Source organism: Arachis hypogaea, chromosome 5, assembly GCF_003086295.3.
Source record: "Arachis hypogaea cultivar Tifrunner chromosome 5, arahy.Tifrunner.gnm2.J5K5, whole genome shotgun sequence".
Taxonomy (NCBI): domain Eukaryota; kingdom Viridiplantae; phylum Streptophyta; class Magnoliopsida; order Fabales; family Fabaceae; genus Arachis; species Arachis hypogaea.
Window position 1 is genome coordinate 43,100,209 of NC_092040.1, and position 22,836 is coordinate 43,123,044.

Below are 22,836 nucleotides of genomic sequence, written 5' to 3' on the forward strand. Positions count from 1 at the left end.
CTTTTCCTCTATCTCTTTGTCTCGGCCAAGCCTGGGGCTTTTGCAAAAAAGAAAGTTTCTTGGGTTTCCTTTAGATCTGCTCAAGGGCACAGAGTCTTTGCCATGTATGACAAGTCCTTTAAGGACTTTAAAAACTATTTCTTTAAAGTTCAAGCTGTTGAAGGGGCCTGTCCCTTTTTTCTTGACGAAAATGATGAACCTGCTTTTCCTCTTGAGTAGCAAAAGAATGTAATGGTGTCTCGATATACTTGGGAGATATTGGAAGAGGTCGAACAGGCCTTTGTGAGTGTCTTGGAGGATATTTGGGGGGAGCCCCCTCATCTAGATACTAAGAGGTTTCTGGGGGACCCATCTTTGGTCCGAGATGTGTTGGTTACTGACTGATGTGTTTTCATCTTTATTCTATTTTACCTTTGTGATCCATGACTTTTGTTGTTGATTCTGTTTTTTTTGTTTTTCAGAAATGTCGAAAAATAACGACTCCGTGAAGGCTTTCAAAAGAGCTACGAAAGTAGCTGCTGCACAAAACATATCGGTCAAGGCGGCTGGAGAGGGGTCTTCTCAAACCATCATAAAACCGCCCGTGCCGAGTTCCCCTGGGCCGAGGAGGGTGATCCCTATTCCTCAGGTTCACCTGGTTGATCCTCCACAAACTTTTACTGCTGCTTCTGGCGCTCTTCCCTCGAAAAAGCAGAAAACATCTGAGCCCTTTAACCTGGATGCCCCTGATTTTGATGCTATCGAGTTTGTCGACCAACAAATTGCCCCTTATGGTGCGCTTTCCATGGATGACGTGTCTCTTCTTCACCACCTAGATTTCATCACTAGAAGTAGTGTGAAGATGGCACGTATGGGTGCGGCTATTTTCTGAACTGCTCAAGGGATCCTGATTCATGCTACAAAATCCTTCATGGAAGAGGCTAAATCGAAGTTTAATCGGATCAAGGGTTTGAAAGAGGAGCTGAAGGTGAAGTTGGCAAAGGTAGAAAAGGAATTGGAGGGTGAAAAGGCTAGCTCTGTCGCCTTGGCGGCTTCCTTGAAGTTGGCTGAGGACATGGCATTGAAGCACAAGGATAGCTATGTCTCAGCCTATGGGGAGTTGGTGCGTCTTCGAGATGATTTGGAAACTGCTCGGGTTGATTATACCGAACTCCAGGGTCACCTTGTAGGCAGCATGACTGCTGCTTATGAGAACCTGAGGGAGCTGGTCCGGATTCTTGCCCCTGATGCCGACTTGACTCTCTTTAGCCTTGACAATGTGGTAAAGGATGGCAAGATTGTCCCGGATGACCCTGATGATAATGACGTTGAGCCTCTTCCTGCGCTTTCTCTTAAAGCTTCTGCCGTGCAGATCTCTTCAGCGCTTCGACTGTAGTTGAGCCAGATCCTGATTGTCAGATCTTGAATCGGGTAGACGGGACGGTGGATGCGGTGCCTCTCCAGACTCGTCCTCCTTCACCTCATGTTGATGCCGCTACCGAGGGACCTCCGAACTCTCTTTAACTATTCTTGGTATATTTTGGTATAGCCTGGCCTGTGGACTTTTGAACTTTTTATTTTGTAAAGTATGCTTTCTGACTCTGATACTTTTTAGTTGCTTCGCTTAGCAACTTTATTTTCGTTAAGCAAAATAGTCTCCGAGCTCTTGGAGCTGACCCTGATAGCTTCTTGAGTTCGTTCATTACTGCGACTTGTGGTTCTTACTCCATATCTGTCTGCTACTTTCCTTGTCTGACCTCTTTGGGCCTCTTTGCTTTTATGCTGGTAGCCCGACTTCTTTTGAGGCTGAGTCCAACTTGTGTGTTGGTCTTCTTCCCTTGTCCAACTTGTGTGTTTCAGTTGGGCCTTTTGTGAGGTCTCTATTATAATTTTCTTTTTGAGGCTTTCGTTGGGCTGACTTCATCATGTCGGGCACTTCTGAGTTATTTCTGTAATCTTCTTTTTTGGACCTTGTTCAGGTCTCTTTCACGGATTACTTTTATAACTCTTTGTTGATTGGGCTGACTTCGTCATGTCGGGCTCTTCTGAGTTATTTCTGTAATCCTCTTTTTTGGACCTTGTTCAGGTCTCTTTCAGGGATTAGTTTTATAACTCTTTGTTGTTTTGGGCTGACTTCGTCATGTCGGGCTCTTCGGAGTTATTTTTGTAATCCTCTTTTTTGGACCTTGTTCAGGTCTCTTTCAGGGATTACTTTTATAACTCTTTGTTGATTGGGCCGACTTCGTCATGTTGGGCTCTTCGGAGTTATTTCTGTAATCCTCTTTTTTGGACCTTGTTCAGGTCTCTTTCAGGGATTACTTTTATAACTCTTTGTTGATTTGGGCCGACTTCGTCATGTCGGGCTCTTTGGAGTTATTTCTGTAATCCTCTTTTTTGGACCTTGTTCAGGTCTTTTTCAGGGATTACTTTATAACTCTTTGTCGTGGAACGATCTCGTCATATAGGGCCCTTCTAAGTTATACTAATCCTCTTTTATAGGGTTAGCCAGACCTCTTTCCAGGGATTTACTGATAACTTTTAGTTGACGTGACTGGTCCGACTTTTATGTCAGTCCGTCTTTAAGTTTTTTTGTAGCAATCCATTTTGTTAAGACCTCGTCAGGTCCTTTCTATGGATCACTTTTGATAACTTCTTGCATTATTCTGTTTTCACCTTTGCCGATTTTCGTAGAAGTTGGGTTTTGACCCTCAAGTGTTTGACCTCCGATGAATTTGTTTTTCATCTTTGTGGGTCTTTTGTTGTGATCGTGCAGTGAATTTGATTTTCACTTTTGCCAATCTGTAGCTTTATAATCGGATGATGAATGTTTCAGATTAATGCGGCTTGAGAACTTGTAGAGAATCTGGGCAAAAAATTTATTCAAAGAAAATACAAATATATACATGTAGGAGTTTTTCATTAAGTTGGGTGGTTAACAGGTCTTGGCTTGGCGCCTCATTAAAAAATCTTTTTAGGAAAAAGAGTGCGCCTTATCATAAGATCCTTTATTGCCCCTAACTATAGTACCTTCTTAGGTTGCAGGCATGCCATGACCTGTGAACCTCTCGTCCGTCGAGCTCGGATAGTCTGTAGTAGCCTTTTTCGAGTACCTCTATGACTCGGTAAGGTCCTTTCCAGTTTGCTGCCAGCTTTCCTTCTCCAGGTCGAGCCGTTCCGATGTCATTTCAGATTAGGATGAGGTCATTTTCAATGAAAGCCCGCTATATCACCTTTTGATTGTATCTCGAAGCCATTCGTCGTTTTAGTGCCTCTTCCCTAATCCGAGCTCTTTCTTGAACTTCTGGAAGTAGGTCGAGTTCTTCCCGTTGAAGTTGGGAGTTGACTTCCTCATTATAGTGGATTACTCTGTGTGACCTTTCCTCAATCTCTACTGGGATCATTGCTTCCATTCCATATGCTAATCGGAAAGGTGATTCCTTTGTGGTGCAATGTGGTGTTGTTCGGTATGCCCATAGGACTTGTGGGAGCTCTTTGATACAAAAATTGTTGTCGGTCTAGAATTTCTCTTGTAGAAATTAGAACTTCGTTGTAAGCATAGCTCCAAACCAACAAACAACTCTCACATCAAATTAAATTTGGTTTTGTCACAACTAAGAAACCCCAAATGAAATTTAACTGGAGTATTTAGACTCTGGGTCGTCTCACAAGGAATTGTAATGAAGTGCTCAATTATTGGCTATAAGCTATATTTCGGGGTTTTTGGGATAAAAGACATGGAATGTAAATAGTAATGAAAATCAACTGACAACTAACAAAGCTCTTGGCTAGATATGAAAACTAGAAGTCCTATCCTAGTTATCCTCCTTAATTGTGATCACAAATTGTCCATTGCTACCACTTAGTTAACCTCTAACCACGGAGGAAATTCAAGTGGATGAATCAACTTGATTCCACAAGTCCTAGCCAACTCCAAAGGGAAAGACTGGTGTTAGTGGTATCCAAATCAATTAGCAACTTCCAATTGTCAATCAATCAAAGGAATTAGATAACTCAAGCGTCATTAATTACTCCACCTAGGCCAAGAGTAAAGAGAACTACTCAAAAACTAGAGGAAACATTTTATCAAACACCTAGTGTGCAAGAAAAGTAAACATCACAAAATACAAGAATTAACACAACCCACAACTATCATCAACAAGAAATCAACAATAACAATAAAGATAAACATCAAAAAGAACATGGAAACATAAAATTGCATTAAAAGAAATCAAGATTCAACAATTGTTCGTAAACATAAAAGAGGACAAACTAAAGAAAATGACAAGTAAAACTAGAAGAGTAGAGATGTAATAACATGAAATTAAAAGGAGAAGCTAAATCAAAACAAGAATTAAAACTTGGATCCAAGAAGAATTAACTAAAACTACCCTAAAACATGATGATAACTCAACTAAGACTACTTGGTTCATTCCCCCTTCAATCCTTGGGTTCAATAGCATCAGAAATGAGTTGGATTGGGCCCAAAATGAGCTAGAAATCGCTGGCCATGAGTTGCTCTTTAGTGAATCACGTGCTCCATCGGCGCGTCCGCAAAAAGTGCACGTGCGCGCCTCTATACGTTAAGAAAATATGGAAAATTTTATATCATTTTGAAGCCCCAGATGTTAGCTTTTCAACACAACTGAAACCCCCTCATTTGGACCTCTATAACTTAAGTTATGGTCAATTGAGTGTGAAGAGGTCAGGCATGACAGCTTTACGGTTCCTTCATTTCTTCATGAGTTCTCCCACTTTGCATGCTTTTCTCCTCACTTCTTCCATTCAATACTTGCCTTATGAACTTGAAATCACTCAAAAAACATATCAAGGCATCGAATGGAATTAAAGTGAATTAAATTTAGCTATTTTAGGGCCTAAAAAGCATGTTTTTACATTTAAGCATAAATCAAGGGAGAATTGCAAAACCATGCTATTTCATTGAATAAATGTGAGAAAAGGTGATAAAATCCCCCAAAATAAGCACAAAATAAACCAAAAGATCGGGGTTTATCAAATCTCCCCACACTTAAACCAAGCATGTCCTCATGCTAAGAATAAAGAAGGAAAAGAAAAGGGTATGAACATGTTTATACCCTAGGTCGAGCTGACTGACCCGGGATGTTTTAGCGACAAAGCGACCGACCTCTTTAGGTCAGACTATTCGACTTCTTCTCAAATAGCTCGACCAAATCGACAGGAAAGCCCAATAAAGGGCCCAAATAGAGGAACACGACCCAAATTCAGAGGCAATCCCAGCCTACAGAGATAAAGGCGGTTCCGTTAAAGATAAGCTGACCTCACCCAAAGATAAGATAAGATAAGATAACTAACTTATCTTGTCTAGAAAGGTCACTTCTCACCATTATAAATACACTGGAGCACCCAGGTATAACTCACACTCTGATTCTACTCAATACCTATTTAATACCCTTGCTAACTTAAGCATCGGAGTCCCTTGCAGGTACCCCCCACCCTTCGATGATAAAGGATCAGCAGCATTCTCAGTTCTACAAGTCGGACACACCAGATCTGGCCGCTATACACCTGCCGGATACGTCGGCTCAGACCAATATAGTAGATCTCGTCCGAGATCGACCTCCAGTTTCAGGTAACCCCCGGAACATTGGCGCCGTTGCCGGGGAACCTGGAAGTCATCCCATCACCATGGCGAACGACCATGACAACGACCACGATTCAGGTCTGGAAGATCGGACACCGTACAAAAGTGCGGGTGTCACGCTACAAAACACTCCAGAAACCAACAAAGACGAAGACTCACAAAATTCAGGAGCAATAGAAGCGCTCCTGGATCACCTAAAACAACTGGAGAAAGAAACCCAACAACAACGGGAAATTGGAAGAGATCTCTAAAGAGAGGTGCGGCAATGTCGGGAGTTGGAAGAAAAACTACAGCAATTGGAAGCCGATCTCAAATCAAAAGGCCCCCGGGCTAATCTCGAGGAAAATTCATGCAAAGAACAAGACTCGTTCACTAAGGAAATTATGAAAACCAAAATTCCAAAAGACTTCAAACTCCCGGATATGACCTTGTATGATGGCACCACGGACCCCAACCACCACCTCAGCAACTTCAGAAGTAGAATGTACCTCACTGACGCCCCAGATGCTGTTCGCTGCAAGGCTTTTCCAACAACTCTCACAAAGACAGCGATCCGATGGTTCGACAACCTACCCCCGAAGTCCATCTCAAGCGTTGATGACTTAGCTAAAAAATTCCTAGCCAGATTCTCCATTCAGAAAGATAAAGCCAAGCACGCCCCCAGTTTACTAGGGATCAAACAAGGAGATCAGGAGAGCCTCCGCAGCTATATGGAGAGATTCAAAAAAACATGCATGGACATACAAAGTTTACCAACGGAGGCCGCCATCATGGGACTCATCAATGGCCTACGAGAGGGACCTTTCAGCCAATCTATATCAAAAAAATACCCGACCTCCTTAGACGAAGTGCAGGAATGGGCAGAAAAGTATATCAACATGGAGGAGAACGCTTGGTTAGGAGAAACCTCAAAATCAGGGGCCTCCTACCGAGACAAAGACAAGGAATCCAAAAGAAAAGAAGATCAACAAGGGGAGAAAATAAAAAATACCATAACTACACCCCTCTCAGGACATCCATGGTCGAGATATACAAAGAAGTCTGCCATACGGAAAAAATCCCCCCAGCACGGCCACTCAAAGGCAAAAGGGGAGGAGGAAACCGAAAGGAATATTGTGAATACCATCGAGTCCGAGGACGCTCCACAAACGAATGCTTCGACCTAAAAAACATCATAGGAAAATTGGTGAGAGAAGGAAAATTAGATCGATTCCTGGCCAGCCGAGATGATGATCAAAGAAAGAGATAAAGGGATGAAGATACCAAACGAACAGAACGATCACCTCGGACACCAGAAAGACATGTCCACATGATACACGGCGGATTCACAACAGGTGGAATCTCCAAATCCTCTCGCATAATATATCTCAAAGAAGTATATCATATCGAAGGAGAGGAGAAAGAACTCAACATTCCGGCAATTACATTCACTAAAGAAGACGCATCCGGCGTCATCACAGGACACGATGATCCCATGGTTTTCACCATCATATTGGCAAACGCCAACCTACACCACACCTTAATAGACCAAGGGAGCTCTGCCGACATCTTATTCAAAACAGCCTTTGATAAGCTCGGCTTGGAAGAAAAAGAACTTAAGGCATATCCAAATAGCCTGTTTGGGCTAGGAGATACCCCGGTTCGACCATTCAGATACATACCACTACATACAACCTTTGGAAAAGGGGACCAATCCAGGACCCTCAAAATAGACTACATCGTAGTCGATGCAAGTTCAGCTTACAACACTCTCATAAGACGGACAATACTCAACCAACTCAGCGCAATAGTCTCGACCCCACACCTATGTATGAAGTTCCCAACCCCAAAAGGGATAGCCACGATAAAAGCAGACCAAAAGACGGCACGTCGCTGTTATAACGAAAGCCTAAACCTCAGAGGCAAAGGAGAAGAGTTCCACACAATCGAGCTGGGCAGAGTTCATCGACGAGAAGAACTTCGTCCCTAGCCAGAAGGCGAGATAGAAAAGATTCAGATCGGGGACACCCCAAAAAAAAAAACCAATATCGGCACAATCCTAAAAGGAGATTTAAAAGAATTACTAATACAATTCTTACGAGACAACATCGATCTCTTCGCGTGGAAAGCCGCAGACATGCCAGGTATCGACCCTAAGCTAATGTGTCACAAGTTGGCGGTCTACCCAGGATCTCGACCGGTGCAGCAGAGACAAAGAAAACTTGGGCCAGAGCGATCCAAAGCTGTGGACGAGCAAGTACTGACACTACTGGAAGCCGGATTCATAAGAGAAGTCAAATACCCGCTATGGCTAGCCAACGTTGTCTTGGTGAAAAAATCAAATGGGAAGTGGCGAATGTGCACCGATTACACCGATCTCAACAAGGCTAGTCCAAAAGATCCATACCCACTCCCAAGTATTGACGCTCTAGTAGATGCTTCCTCCGGATACAAATATCTCCCATTTATGGACGCATACTCGGGGTACAATCAAATCCCCATGTATCCACCAGATCAAGAAAAGACCTCGTTCCTAACACCGAAAGCAAACTACTGCTACATTGTGATGCCTTTCGGTCTCAAGAACGTAGGAGCTACTTATCAAAGGCTAATGAATAAAGTCTTCTCAGATCACATCGGTAAAATCATGAAAGTTTATATGGACAACATGTTGATAAAGACACAAAGCGAAGATACATTATTATCCGACCTGAATCAAATGTTTTACACTATAAGGAAGCACAACATGCGGCTCAATCCCACAAAATGCACCTTCGCAGTAGAACCAGGCAAATTCTTAGGCCTCATGCTCACACAAAGGGGAATTGAAGCAAACCCAGACAAATGTCAAGCCATACTCAACATGAAGAGTCCAACTTGTGTCAAAGAAGTACAACAACTCAACGGGAGGTTGGCAGCCCTATCCCGATTCTTAGCAGGAGCTGCGATAAGATCTCTCCCCTTCTATGCTACTTTAAGAAAGGGAAAACAGTTCGAATGGACGACAGAATTTGAGCAAGCCTTCCAAGACTTCAAGGAGTTCTTAGGACGGCCACCTATCCTATCTCGACCACGAGAAGGAGAACCGCTCATATTATAACTCGCAGTAGGGAGCCGGGCAATAGCCTCAGCACTAGTCAGAGAAGACGAACATGGGCAACAACCCGTCTACTTCATTAGCAAAGCGCTACAGGGATCCGAGCTAAACTACCAGAAAATAGAAAAATTTGCCTATACCCTCATTCTAACATCTCGACGACTCCGCCCGTACTTCCAGGCTCACACCATTAAGGTTCGAACTAACCAACCCATAAAAGGAATATTGCAGAAAACAGATCTGGCAAGCAGAATTCTACAATGGGTAGTGGAGTTGTCAGAGTTCGACCTCCAATATGAAGCTCGGACGGCCATCAAATCACAGTATCTGGCCGACTTTATCGCAGAATTCATAGATGCCCTAGAAACCCCCACAGAATGGAATCTTTACGTGGACGGTTCTTCAAATAAAACTAAAAGCGGCGCGGGCGTAATAATAGAAAGCAACCAAGGAACCCAAGTTGAGCTCTCCCTCAAATTTGGGTTCCCGGCCTCAAACAATCAGGTAGAATATGAAGCATTATTAGCTGGTTTGAAGCTGGCTAAAGAGGTCAGAGCTCAAAAAACTCAATATTTACAGTGATTCACAAGTGGTCACATCACAAATAACAGGGAGCTACCAAGCCAAAGATCATACCATGAAAAAATATTTGGATAAAACCAAGGAACAGCTCGGACAACTCGGGGAGTATAAAATCTGCCACATACCCTGTGAACAAAACGCCCGAGCTGATGCACTCTCAAAACTAGCCAGCACCAAACCAGGGGGCAACAATAGGAGCCTCATCCAGCAAATGTTACAAAACCCGTCAATCTCGGAAGAAGAAAAAGTCCTGACTATAACAAGTCAGGACCAAGGATGGATGACCCCCATAATCAACTACCTTAAAATAGGAACGCTCCACACAGAAGAAAAGGAGGCAAAGAGGTTAAAAAAGGAGGCACAGTACTACACCATCATAAACAACATCCTGTACAAAAGAGGAATCTCAACACCTTTACTAAAATGCGTACCGACCTCCAACACAAGGGAAGTGCTAGAAGAAATACACGGTGGCATTTGTGGCAATCATCTCAGAGCACGAGCTCTCACCAAAAATGTACTCCGGGCGGGATTTTATTGGCCAACTCTACAGAAAGAAGCTACAGAATTTGTAAAGACATGTTCACCATGTCAGAAACATGCCAACTTTCACATCGCCTCGCCAGAAGAGCTCATTAGCGTGACCTCGCCTTGGCCGTTTGCAAAATGGGGACTCGATCTTCTCGGCCCCTTCCCACAGGGATCAGGACAAGTTAAATTCCTCATAGTAGGGGTAGATTACTTTACAAAGTGGATCGAGGCAGAGCCCCTATCCAATGCCACTGCTCAGAGAAGCTGAAAATTCTTATATAGAAACATTGTCACAAGGTTCGGGGTTCCATATTCAATAACCACAGACAATGGCACTCAATTCACAGATGCAGGCTTCAGAAAACTAGTAGCTGACTTGAATATAAAGCACCAGTACACCTCTGTCCAACATCCACAAGCCAATGGACAGGCCGAAGTCACGAACAAAGTCATATTGGTAGGGTTAAAACAAAGACTGCAAGATGCAAAGGGAGCCTGGGCAGAGGAGCTTCCACAGGTTCTATGGGCATATCGAACGACGCCACATTCGACCACAAAGGAATCCCCTTTCCGATTAGCATACGGAATGGAGGCAATAATTTCGGTAGAAATTGAAGAAGGATTGCATAGAATAGTCCATTATAATGAGGGAGCAAACACCCAACTTCAGAGGGAAGAACTCGACCTACTACCTGAAATCCAGGAAAGAGCTCGGATTAGAGAAGAAGCTCTAAAATGTCGAATAGCTTCCAGATATAATCAAAGGGTAGTACCAAGAAGTTTCACTGAGAACGATCTCATCTTAATCCGAAATGACATTGGAACAACTCGGCCCGGAGAAGGGAAGCTGGCCGCAAACTGGAAAGGACCCTACCGAGTCATAGAAGTACTTGGGAAGGGCTACTACTGACTGTCCGAACTCGATGGATGAGAGCTTCCCAGATCATGGCACGCCTGCAACCTAAGAAGGCACTACAGCTAGAAAAGGCAACGGATCTCATTAGTGGATGTGCTCTTTTTCCTGAAAAGGTTTTTTAATGAGGCACCATGATTAAGATCTAGGTCATGCCCGACTTAAAGGGATAAGAAAATTCCCACATGTATATATTTGCATTTTTTCTTTGAATAAAGTCTATTTAGATATTTTACAAAGAATCCAAGACGCATTAATCTGAAGTATTCATCGTCCGATTATAAAGCGACAGGTCGGCAGAAAGTGAAAGACAATTTCACTGCGCGACCATGATAAAGATAAATCATCCGATAAAGGGGAAAACGCGATTCAGCCAAAGGACGATCTAAAGATGCCAACCACTTTCTACAAATCGGCAAAGATGAACAAAGAATAATGTAAGAAGTTATCGAAAGTGATCTAAAAAAGAACCTGACGAGGTCTTACGGATCGCTAAAATAATAACTTAAGGACTGGTCGAACGAACCAAGTCAACCCAAGTTATAAGTAAACCCTGGAAAGAGGTCTGGCCAACCCTATTAAAGAGGATTACTTTAACTTAGAAGGGCCTGACATAACAAAGTCAGCCCAAAATAAAAAGTTATACAAGTAGTCCCTGAAAGAGATCTGACAAAGATCCAAGAAAGAGGACTACAAAAAATAACTTAAAGGAGACCGACATAACCAAGTCGGACTCCTATCACTAAAAAGTTATACAAGTAGTCCCTGAAAGAGATCTGACAAAGATCCAAGAAAGAGGACTACAAAAAATAACTTAAAGGAGACCAACATAACCAAGTCGGACTCCTACCACTAAAAAGTTATCAAAGTAATCCCTGAAAGAGACCTGACAAAGGTCCTAGAAAGAGGATTACAAAAATAACTTGGAAAGAGGTCGACCTAACGAAATTGATCTCCCACAAATAAAAGTAATTCCCGAAAGAGATCTGACAAAGATCCAAGAAAGAGGATTACAAAAATAACTGAAAGGGGGACCCATAAGTCATAAACTCAAGAGGATCCCAGCTACAAAATAAAGCAATCCGAGGAGGTCGAGATGCAAGATTTCAAACATCAGTAGAAAACTGAAAAGCTACCTCTATTACTCCACAAAAATTATAAGGCCCCGGAACAGCGGCCATCAACACCTGCTAAAGATAGCGAGCTACTTTTTGTTTTTAAAATAAAGTTGCTAAAACAAAGCAACTAGAAACAGTCAACAAAACAAACAAAGTTTAAAAAAAAAGCTCACAAGCCGGGCCAACTACATAAATATCTAGAAAGAGATCAGCAAGCATCAGGAGCCTTCTGGGCATCATCAGGACAAGGAGAAGGAGGACGAGTCTGAATAGGCACTGATGTGTGGAAAACGATCCAACACAAAACTCACCGGCAAGTGTACCGGGTCGCATCAAGTAATAAAAACTCACGGGAGTGAGGTCGATCCCACAGGGATTGAAGGATTGAGCAATTTTAGGTTAGTGGTTGATTTAGTCAAGCGAATCAAATATTGGTTGAGTGGTTTATCTTGAACAGAAGCTAAATTGCTTGGAATGTAAAGGGAGAGGGGAGAATTGCAGTAAATTAAAGAACAGGAAAGTAAATTTGCTGAATCTTAAAGAACAAGAAATTAAATGACTGAAACTTAAAGTGCAAGAAATGTAAATTGCAGTAACTTAAAGTGCAAGAAATGTAAATTGCTTGAATATAAAAGGGGAATTAAGGATTGGGAATTCAGAATTCCAGCAAGAGAAAGTAAATTGCAACAATTAATAAAGTAGAAGATGAATTAGAATAAACTAAAATTCAAACAGAAAATGAAATTAAAGTGCAGCAGGGTTCCCAGAAGAACCAAAAAGGGAAATGGGATCTCAGGACTCAAGAGACTAGATAGCAAAGTCTAGATCTCAATTGCCTTCCCAGATCCAAGTCCATAAAGCAATTAACAAGAAATTGAAGAAGAAGCAGTAAAGGAAATTGAAATTAAACTCAATTGTGCAGAAAAGAATTAAAGAGATTTTGAATGGAGATTGAGACAGAATTTTCTCAATTCTTCACACCCAAAACTCAAAACAAGAAAAGTAAAAATGCCCAAGAAAGAACAAGGAAGAAGAGAGATCAATTCTCCTCCCCAATTCTCTGAAATCTCAGTGAAGTCACCAAGAGAAAAGTTGCAAAATTCAAAGCTCCAAAAAAAATGCAAAATTCAAAAGTCAAGTTAAAGGTCCTAATTACATCAAACTAGCTCCTATTTATACACTTTCTATTCTTGGATCTTGGGATTTGGATGGGCTTTTGATTTGGTGAAGAAATGAATTAAATTGGATTTTTAATTCAATTTTTGGCCCATGAAAGATTGCTTCCAGGAGGCTGCCCTGCCCTTGTGGAGGGCAGGGATGAAAATGGTGCGTGTTGGTGCTTGCGTGCTTGGTGTGTGATGATGCAGGATGCTGTCCTGCCCTCGCGGAGGGCAGGGCAGAACTTTTTGGTGCACCAGATTGGTGCCTGTGCGTGCTGCTGGTGCTGCCGAGTGGTGCCTGTGCGTGCTGCTGGTGCTGCCGAGCCTTCCCTTGGTGCGCCAGAATGGTGCGCTGGCTGTGCACCACAAAATACTGCCCTGCCCTCGCGGAAGGCAGGGCAGTGTTTCCAAAAGTGAAGTTCCAAGTTCGAAACTTGGTGGATGCACACGCTACCCATTTTCCTTGGCTTTCTTGGCACCATAATGAGGCCTAGTTCCTTGCTTCCTCGTTGTTCCGTGTTCGACTCTTGTGGCTAGCATTGGTAGGCTTTTTCCTTTGATTTATTTTCCATGAAGGCCCGATATTGCGCTTGTGGAGGGCAGGGCAAGGTTTTGCTCTTCTTTGATTCAAGGCACAATTTTGTGCTCTGCCCTTGTCGTGGGCAGGGCAGAGTTTGCCTTTCAAGCCTTGTTTCCTTATGTTGCCCTCCTAGAGGGCAGTGTGCCCTTGTGGAGGGCAATGCTTGCTCTCTCCTTTATGCGCCACGCCTTTTTCTCCTTTGGCCATACTTTCTTAGGCCACGCTTTCTCTTTTCTTCTTTTCTTCACCTACAATCAACCAAAACAACCACTCAAAGTATCACTAAATTCACAAGGCTTATAAATCAATTAAAAATCAATTAAATTCAGCTTAAACCTTATGAGTTAACATTAATTTCATGGTGGTTGTTTTATTTAAAGAAGTTATGCATTTTCATTCCAAATCACTTACTTAGGATGCAAGAAAGTGCATAAAGATTAATAAAACAAGTGAAATTAGCTTGAAAAATGGGTATATGATGACTTGTCATCACAACACCAAACTTAAATCTTGCTTGTCCCCAAGTAAGCATCAAAATTAAGAGCAGTTGAAATGAATTAAGAAAAGAACACATATCCTTATTAGGCATATAGCAGAACTTGATTTATGGGATCTTTATGCAGACAATGATAACTCAATTATTGTTGCTGTTACATAATATAAATCTTTCCTCAAAGGCTTGCTAAACTTGCTGTTATAAGACTTACTCTTTAATTACTCCCTTGCTAACTTTTCTTTCTTATAATGCTTAACAAGCTTATTATTCTTTTGGAGGTTTGGTGTCCAATGTTGCAGTAGTAGCCTTTGGCTTTATTTTTTTCTTTTACTCAACATCTTTCCACCACAGACACATGGCTCACTATTTCTTCCTAGGATCATTGATGCCCAGCATCTCTTTGGATAACTAAATGTTCTGTATCTAAGTTGCTCTTTATTGTGGACTTTCAATTGGCCATCCCAAATCAGTTGATCTAAGTGACTGGGTTTTAAAATACCCCTTAGAATTTACTCATCCAAGCATATCTTAGTACAAGAACACCACAGGCATATGTCCTAGGGTCCAAGCTATTGGTGTCCAACCTTTATTCTTTGTTTTTCTTGCCACTTTGGCTTTTTCTTCTTCCTTTTCTTTCTGTTTTTGTTCTCAAGGGCTTTTTCTTTATTGATGAGAGTCTTTATAACAGCAAGCTAACTCACACTTAATTGAAAATTGATATTATGCAACAATTATTTCATGAGTTATGCATTTAATCATACACATATACCACCATTAACTTCCATTCTTACTTATGCAACATTGGATATTTCACTTTTCAATTCAAACAATTCTCTTTTATTCAAGCATGTGGGAAACAAAACAAAATTTAGCTAAGTGATGGATAACAAACAACATGCCGATTTAGCATTCTTAACAAACAATTTCACTTGCAACTAGATAAACACTTTAGCAAGACATACAATGGTTTCCAGATTCAAAACATTTCACAGCAGCAAGGGTTAAGTTTAGATACAACCTTTGAAGTTGCAGCCCTTTGATTCTTCCTTCTGTTGTGTTCTCTTTGAGTTAAGATGCATAATATCTTCAATTGTTGACTCTTGTCCTACATAATTCTCAAAGTTGCTTGCTTCTCAAGCCCTTAATTGTATGGTTAGTATGCATAAATTGAGTGTGGCTCTTGGTTTTATTTAGGTGTGAGAACACCAAACTTAATTGTTTGCCACTGCTTCTGATGCAACAGTTAACCATATGTGAAACCTTGTGTCCTTGCTAAAGGTTTTGGAATTAAAGCTAGAAAGAAGTTAAACAGTTGAATAATGTGTTTGGTTGCTTGGAGCTAGCATCATGCAAGAGGTGAGAATGTGTTTTTAAATAATATTTTTGGTGAAACACCAAACTTAGAACCTTTCATTCTCCCTTAAATTGTTTTTGGTGTGCAATACCAAACTTAGCTCCTTGCAATCCATACCAGTTATTCAACATTTTTATTGAAAAAGCTATGAAAAGAAAGCTACCTCAGGTTGGGTTGCCTCCCAACAAGCGCTTCTTTATTGTCACTAGCTTGACATCTTACTCTTTGATCATGGGGGCTGAAAATCATAGTGCCTCAGCTTTTCTCCTCTTACTGTGAACTTCCTTCTAGTCTCCTCTTTGATGATCTCTAGGTGTTCAAGTGAAAGGACCCGGTTCACAGTGTAGTATTCAGATAATTGTGGAGACACCTTCATTGGTTGGGTGTTTAACACCTCCCCTGGTGAAAAGCCTTCAGTAGGGATCTTCTTATTTCTCCACCCTCTTGGCCTCTTCTTCTTTTCTTTCTCAAGAGATACTCGCTGCCTTGGTGGTTCTTTATCTGGGATGTTGAATTTCTCATCTGGGAGTTTTGGATCTAGTTCCTCCTTGACTTCTTTGGTTTGTTGCACCATCTCTACTGCTTTCAAGCAAGGATTTAGAAGTCTTGGAGTTAACTCATTGACTGCCTCCTTCAAACTTTGATCTCTGGCCTTATCCTTCATAAAATCTTCTTCTTGAGTAGGTTCATGCAGGGTTTTAAAAACATGGAATGCTAGGTGCTCATCAAGCACTCTCAGCAACAATTCTCCTTTTTCAACATCTATCAATGCTCTGCCCGTAGCTAGGAAAGGCCTCCCCAGGATGATTTGAGTGTTAGGGTCCTCTTCTATATCTGAGATAACAAAGTCAGCAGGGAGAAAGAATTTTCCCACTTTTATCAACACATTCTCCACAACTCCTAGTGCTTGCTTAATGGATTTGTCAGCCATTTAGAGAATTATTCGTGTGGACTTCAGCTCAGAAATTTGAAGTTTCCTCATTAGAGACAAAGGCATCAAGTTTATGCTTGCACCGAGGTCACAAAATGACTTCTCAATTGTTATGTTTCCTATGGTGCAAGGTATGTAAAAACTCCCAGGATCATCTTTTTTCTCTGGCAACTCTCTTTGGAGGATAGCACTACATTCCTTTGTTATCTCAACAATCTGTCCTTCCTTCAGGGATCTTTTCTTTGTGAGTACTTCTTTCATAAATTTGGCATATAGTGGCATATGTTCAAGTACTTCCAAGAAAGGAATATTGATGCTGAGCGTCTTGAATATGTCCAGAAATTTTGAGTATTGCTTATCCTCATTTTCTTTTTTAAACCTCTGAGGGTACGGAAGTTTGGGGACACAAGGATTCACTTCTTCCCTCTTCTTTTGTAGTCGTGATTCAATGATGTTCTTGTGTCCCTTTGAAATTTGTGCATTTTTGGTTTCTTGATCCTCTTTACTTTTCCCTTCTGTCTCTTCTTGTGGAACTTCTCTGTTATGTTTGTCCTGATTGATTGCTTCCTTCTTCATAGTCTTCTCACTTCCCACTGTGATTACTTTGCACTCCTCCATTTTGTGGCTTTTCCTTTGTCCCTTGGGTGTTCTTCAGTGACATTGGGGAAGGCATTTGCTCTCTTCTCATCCATTTCTGAAATTTGCTTAGCCATTTGCCCCATATGTCTCTCAAGGTTTCTGATTGAGGTTTCTTGGTTTTTGAATCCCAGGGTCTGATCTTTCCTTGCAGCTTCCTGATCTTGTCTTGCCATCTCTTGATTTTTCATGAGTTTCTCCATCATTTTCTTTAGACTTGAGATTCTTTGAGAGTCTGAATTTGGTTGTGGTTGTGTGAAATGAGATGGTTGTTGTTGGAAGTTGTTTGAATTAATTGTGGGGGTACTTTGTGGGTGGGATGTGGATGTGGAAAAGTTATTCTGGTGGTTTTGTGAGTTATTATGGGGTTGGTGATATGTGTTTTGTGAATTTTTGAATTGGTTAGTATTATTGGATGAATGGTTATGGTTGCTTGTGTTGCTGAGGCTGCCAGAGTTGAAGTCCCTTTGTCCTTGATTCTGATGCTCACCCCACCTTGAGTTAGAATGAGTCTTCCAGTGTGTCTTGTGTGCATTACCATGAAAATTGTGTTGAAATGAACTTGAAGTATTGTTCATGCATTGTACCTGCTCAGGGCTTTGTTGCTCAAAATTGAATGTCCCAAAACTTTCTTCAGATTGATTCCACCCATGTGAGGTTTGAGATTGGCATTGTGTGTTTACTGCAACACCATGCAATCCATCAATTTTCTTGGCCATCATTTCTATTTGTTGCTGAAGCTGTTGATGCATCTGTTTGTTTTGTGCCAAGAGAACGTCAACACCTTCAAGCTCCAGCACATCCCTTCTCTGGGCTAGTTGGCGTTGTCTTTCATGAGCAAAGAAATATTGATTGTTTGCCACCATCTCTATGAGGTTTTGGGCTTCCTCTGCTGTCTTCATTAGCTGCAATGAGCCTCCTGCTGAATAATCTAATGCTTCTTGAGCTTTCTGGGTCAACCCTTCATAGAAGTTTTGGAGTCTATCCCACTCACTAAACATTTCTAGGGGACATTTCCTGATTAAGGCCTTGTATCTCTCCCAGGCATCATACAATGACTCTCCATCCATTTGAATGAATGTTTGCACCTCTGTTTTCAGCTTGATAATCCTTTGAGGAGGTTAGAACTTAGCTAGGAATTTGCTCACTAAGTCTTCCCAATTATTGATGCTTTCTTTGGGAAATGTCTCTAGCCATTGAGTGGCCTTATCCTTCAGAGAGAATGGAAACAGCAGTAGCTTGTAGATGTCTGGATGCACACCACTTGTTTTAACAGTTTCACAAATCCTGAGGAAGATGGATAAGTGTTGGTTTGGATCTTCAAGTGGACTTCCTCCATAGGAGCAATTGTTTTGCACCAGAGTGATAAGTTGAGGCTTCAACTCAAAATTATTTGCATGAACGTTGGGAGTGAGTATGCTACTCCCATAGTTTCCTGCATTGGGGATAGTGTAAGAGGCCAACACCATTCTTGGAGGCTGGGTATTGTTGCTCACTCCCTCTTCACGCACCTCAGCCTCCATGACTTGCAAGAATCACAAACAAACCAAATGAAACATGGACATTCTAATGCTAGAATGTGGTTAGAAGGTTAGGTGACACAATGTGTCAAATAGTTAATGTGCTTAGTTAAAAAGAAAAAAATGCTTAATCTAGACCACCACCTTACTTAATCATTGTCAATCTAATTCAATCCCCGGCAACGGCGCCAAAAACTTGATGTGTGGAAAACGATCCAACACAAAACTCACCGGCAAGTGTACCGGGTCGCATCAAGTAATAAAAACTCACGGGAGTGAGGTCGATCCCACAGGGATTGAAGGATTGAGCAATTTTAGGTTAGTGGTTGATTTAGTCAAGCGAATCAAATATTGGTTGAGTGGTTTATCTTGAACAGAAGCTAAATTGCTTGGAATGTAAAGGGAGAGGGGAGAATTGCAGTAAATTAAAGAACAGGAAAGTAAATTTGCTGAATCTTAAAGAATAAGAAATTAAATGACTGAAACTTAAAGTGCAAGAAATGTAAATTGCAGTAACTTAAAGTGCAAGAAATGTAAATTGCTTGAATATAAAAGGGGGATTAAGGATTGGGAATTCAGAATTCTAGCAAGAGAAAGTAAATTGCAACAATTAATAAAGTAGAAGATGAATTGGAATAAACTAAAATTCAAACAGAAAATGAAATTAAAGTGCAGCAGGGTTCCCAGAAGAACCAAAAAGGGAAATGGGATCTCAGGACTTAAGAGACTAGATAGCAAAGTCTAGATCTCAATTGCCTTCCCAGATCCAAGTCCACAAAGCAATTAACAAGAAATTGAAGAAGAAGCAGTAAAGGAAATTGAAATTAAACTCAATTATGCAGAAAAGAATTAAAGAGATTTTGAATGGAGATTGAGACAGAATTTCCTCAATTCTTCACACCCAAAACTCAAAACAAGAAAAGTAAAAATGCCCAAGAAAGAACAAGGAGGAAGAGAGATCAATTCTCCTCCCCAATTCTCTGAAATCTCAGTGAAGTCACCAAGAGAAAAGTTGCAAAATTCAAAGCTCCAAAAAAAATGCAAAATTCAAAAGTCAAGTTAAAGGTCCTAATTACATCAAACTAGCTCCTATTTATACACTTTCTATTCTTGGATCTTGGGATTTGGATGGGCTTTTGATTTGGTGAAGAAATGAATTAAATTGGATTTTTAATTCAATTTTTGGCCCATGAAAGATTGCTTCCAGGAGGCTGCCCTGCCCTTGTGGAGGGCAGGGCAGAAAATGGTGCGTGTTGGTGCTTGCGTGCTTGGTGTGTGATGATGCAGGATGCTGTCCTGCCCTCGCGGAGGGCAGGGCAGAACTTTTTGGTGCACCAGATTGGTGCCTGTGCGTGCTGCTGGTGCTGCCGAGTGGTGCCTGTGCGTGCTGCTGGTGCTGCCGAGCCTTCCCTTGGTGCGCCAGAATGGTGCGCTGGCTGTGCACCACAAAATACTGCCCTGCCCTCGCGGAAGGCAGGGCAGTGTTTCCAAAAGTGAAGTTCCAAGTTCGAAACTTGGTGGATGCACACGCTACCCATTTTCCTTGGCTTTCTTGGCACCATAATGAGGCCTAGTTCCTTGCTTCCTCGTTGTTCCGTGTTCGACTCTTGTGGCTAGCATTGGTAGGCTTTTTCCTTTGATTTATTTTCCATGAAGGCCCGATACTGCCCTTGTGGAGGGCAGGGCAAGGTTTTGCTCTTCTTTTATTCAAGGCACAATTTTGTGCTCTGCCCTTGTCGTGGGCAGGGCAGAGTTTGCCTTTCAAGCCTTGTTTCCTTATGTTGCCCTCCTAGAGGGCAGTGTGCCCTTGTGGAGGGCAATGCTTGCTCTCTCCTTTATGCGCCACGCCTTTTTCTCCTTTGGCCACACTTTCTTAGGCCACGCTTTCTCTTTTCTTCTTTTCTTCACCTACAATCAACCAAAACAACCACTCAAAGTATCACTAAATTCACAAGGCTTATAAATCAATTAAAAATCAATTAAATTCAGCTTAAACCTTATGAGTTAACATTAATTTCATGGTGGTTATTTTATTTAAAGAAGTTATGCATTTTCATTCCAAATCACTTACTTAGGATGCAAGAAAGTGCATAAAGATTAATAAAACAAGTGAAATTAGCTTGAAAAATGGGTTTATGATGACTTGTCATCAGGCACGGCATCTATAGTTCCATCCTCCCGGTTCAAAACTTGGCAATCCGAATCAGGTGCAACCAGAGGAACAGAAGAGGTCGACACTTTGGCAGAGGACACAGGAGGAGGATCAGCGTCATCATCACCCTCGTCATGAGGAACAATCTTGCCATCTCTGACAACATTGTCTAAACTGAAAAGGGTGAGATCGGCCTCGGGAGCAATGACCCAAACTTGCTCGTTCAAGTTCTTGTAAGCAGCAGTCACGCTGTCGACAAGATGACCTTGGAGTTTAGAATAATCCTCCCGAGCACTGTTCAACTCCCCCCTCAGACGCATCACCTCCCGATAAGTTATAACATAACTATCCTTATGCATCAGGGCTGTGTCCTCGGCCAACCTCAAAGAAGCCGCCAGTGAAAGGGAACTCGCCTTCTCATTCTCTAGATCCTTCTCCAACTTGGTCACCTTTGATTCAAGTTCCTCCTACAGCCCCTTCATCCGGTCGAATTCCTGCTTCGCCTCCTCCATAAAGGCTTTGGTGGCATGAAGAGGAAGATTCTCAGCAGTCCGATGTATAGCAGCCGACATAAACGCCATTTGTACATGATTTCGGGCCATAAATTCCAAATGGTGGAGGATAGACACATCGTCCATCGAAAGGGAACCATAGGGAGCAATTTGCTGATCCACAAATTCAATGGCATTAAAATCAGGAGCATTGAGGTTAAAAGGCTCAACGGTCTTTCGTTTTTTATTGGGAGGAGCACCAGAAGGAACAGCAGAGGTAGGATGAGGATCCACCAAGCGGACCCGAGGTGTTGGGATCACCTTCTTCACTCCGGGGGAACTCGGCACTGATGGCTTCTCGCGCACTTGGGAGGACCCCTCCCCAGCCGCCTTGGCAGCAATATTTCTGGCAGTAGTAGCCTTCTGCGCCCTCTTAAAAGCTCTCATAGATTCGTTATTCTTCATTTCCTCTGCAAATAAAACATAAAGTTAAGCTATAAATCAGACAAGTTGGAAAGGACAGCTACAAGCAACAAAAACAAAATAAAAAGGGAAACACAAAATTCCCAGCTCAGTTTGAAGAAGAGAGGAATTGGTTAGAAATTTCTTTGTGTCGAGATTGGGAGGTTGCCCCCAGTGTTCTTCCAAGACAGTCACAAAGGCTTGCTCAGCCTCATCCAACATCTCCCACATATATCGGGACACCCTCACCTCTTTCTGCCATTCCAATGGAAAAGAAAGCTCGTCATTTTCGTCCAGAAAAAAGGGGCGAGCTCCTTCAACAGCTCAGATCTTGAAAAAGTAGTTTTTAAAATCACGAAAGGATTTGTCAAACATGGAAAAAACCTTATTTCCCTGGGTAGAGCGAAAGGAGACCCAAGCTGCCTTCTTTTTCACCACTCCGGGCTTAGTCAAGACAAACAAGTAGAAAAAGAGAGATTGGGAAGCAGGAATACCAAAACCATTGCACAACAATTGGAAAATTTTTATGAAACCCCAGGAATTGGGGTGAAGTTGAGAAGGGGCAACATTACAAGACCATAATAGGTCAGTTTCAAATTGAGTAAAAGGAAGGGTAATACCCAGCTGACCAAAGAAAAAATCATAAGCATAAAAGAAAGGGCGACCATCAACAACCCGAGTCGAAAAGCAGACTCTCTCATCAGAAGAGGGAGGGACAAGTTCATAATTCTTCTCATCACCAGACTTACTACAGACACTATGAAACTGCCTAAGCTGAGCACAAAACTCAGAATCAACCAGCGAGACACACATGAGAACCATGGAGTCCACCCAATCAGCCATACCTGCAGGAACCTGGGAAGGCATCTCTACAATGTTATTTCGGGAAGACAATGAGGTCAACTAAATCCTACAAAAAGAAGAGAAGAATGGATTACTTAAAAACATCCCGGATGAGGAGCAAAACATCTCGACAAATAGAAAGGGAAAACCCCAAGACTCAAGAAAGTCTGGGGGCATCCCTTGGAGGCAGTAAACAGCAAGGTTTTCAAATTATTTCTACAACCTACATCCCGGCACTCATCAAAAAGAAAATAAAATCCTGAAAGAAACAAAAGAAGCAAGAAACGACGAAACACCACCTTTCTACAGTCTATCAGCAAAAAGCATTTTCAAAAATCAAAAATACCATGCAGAAAATCATCAAAGACGCAAACTTTTTCAGAATCAAGCAA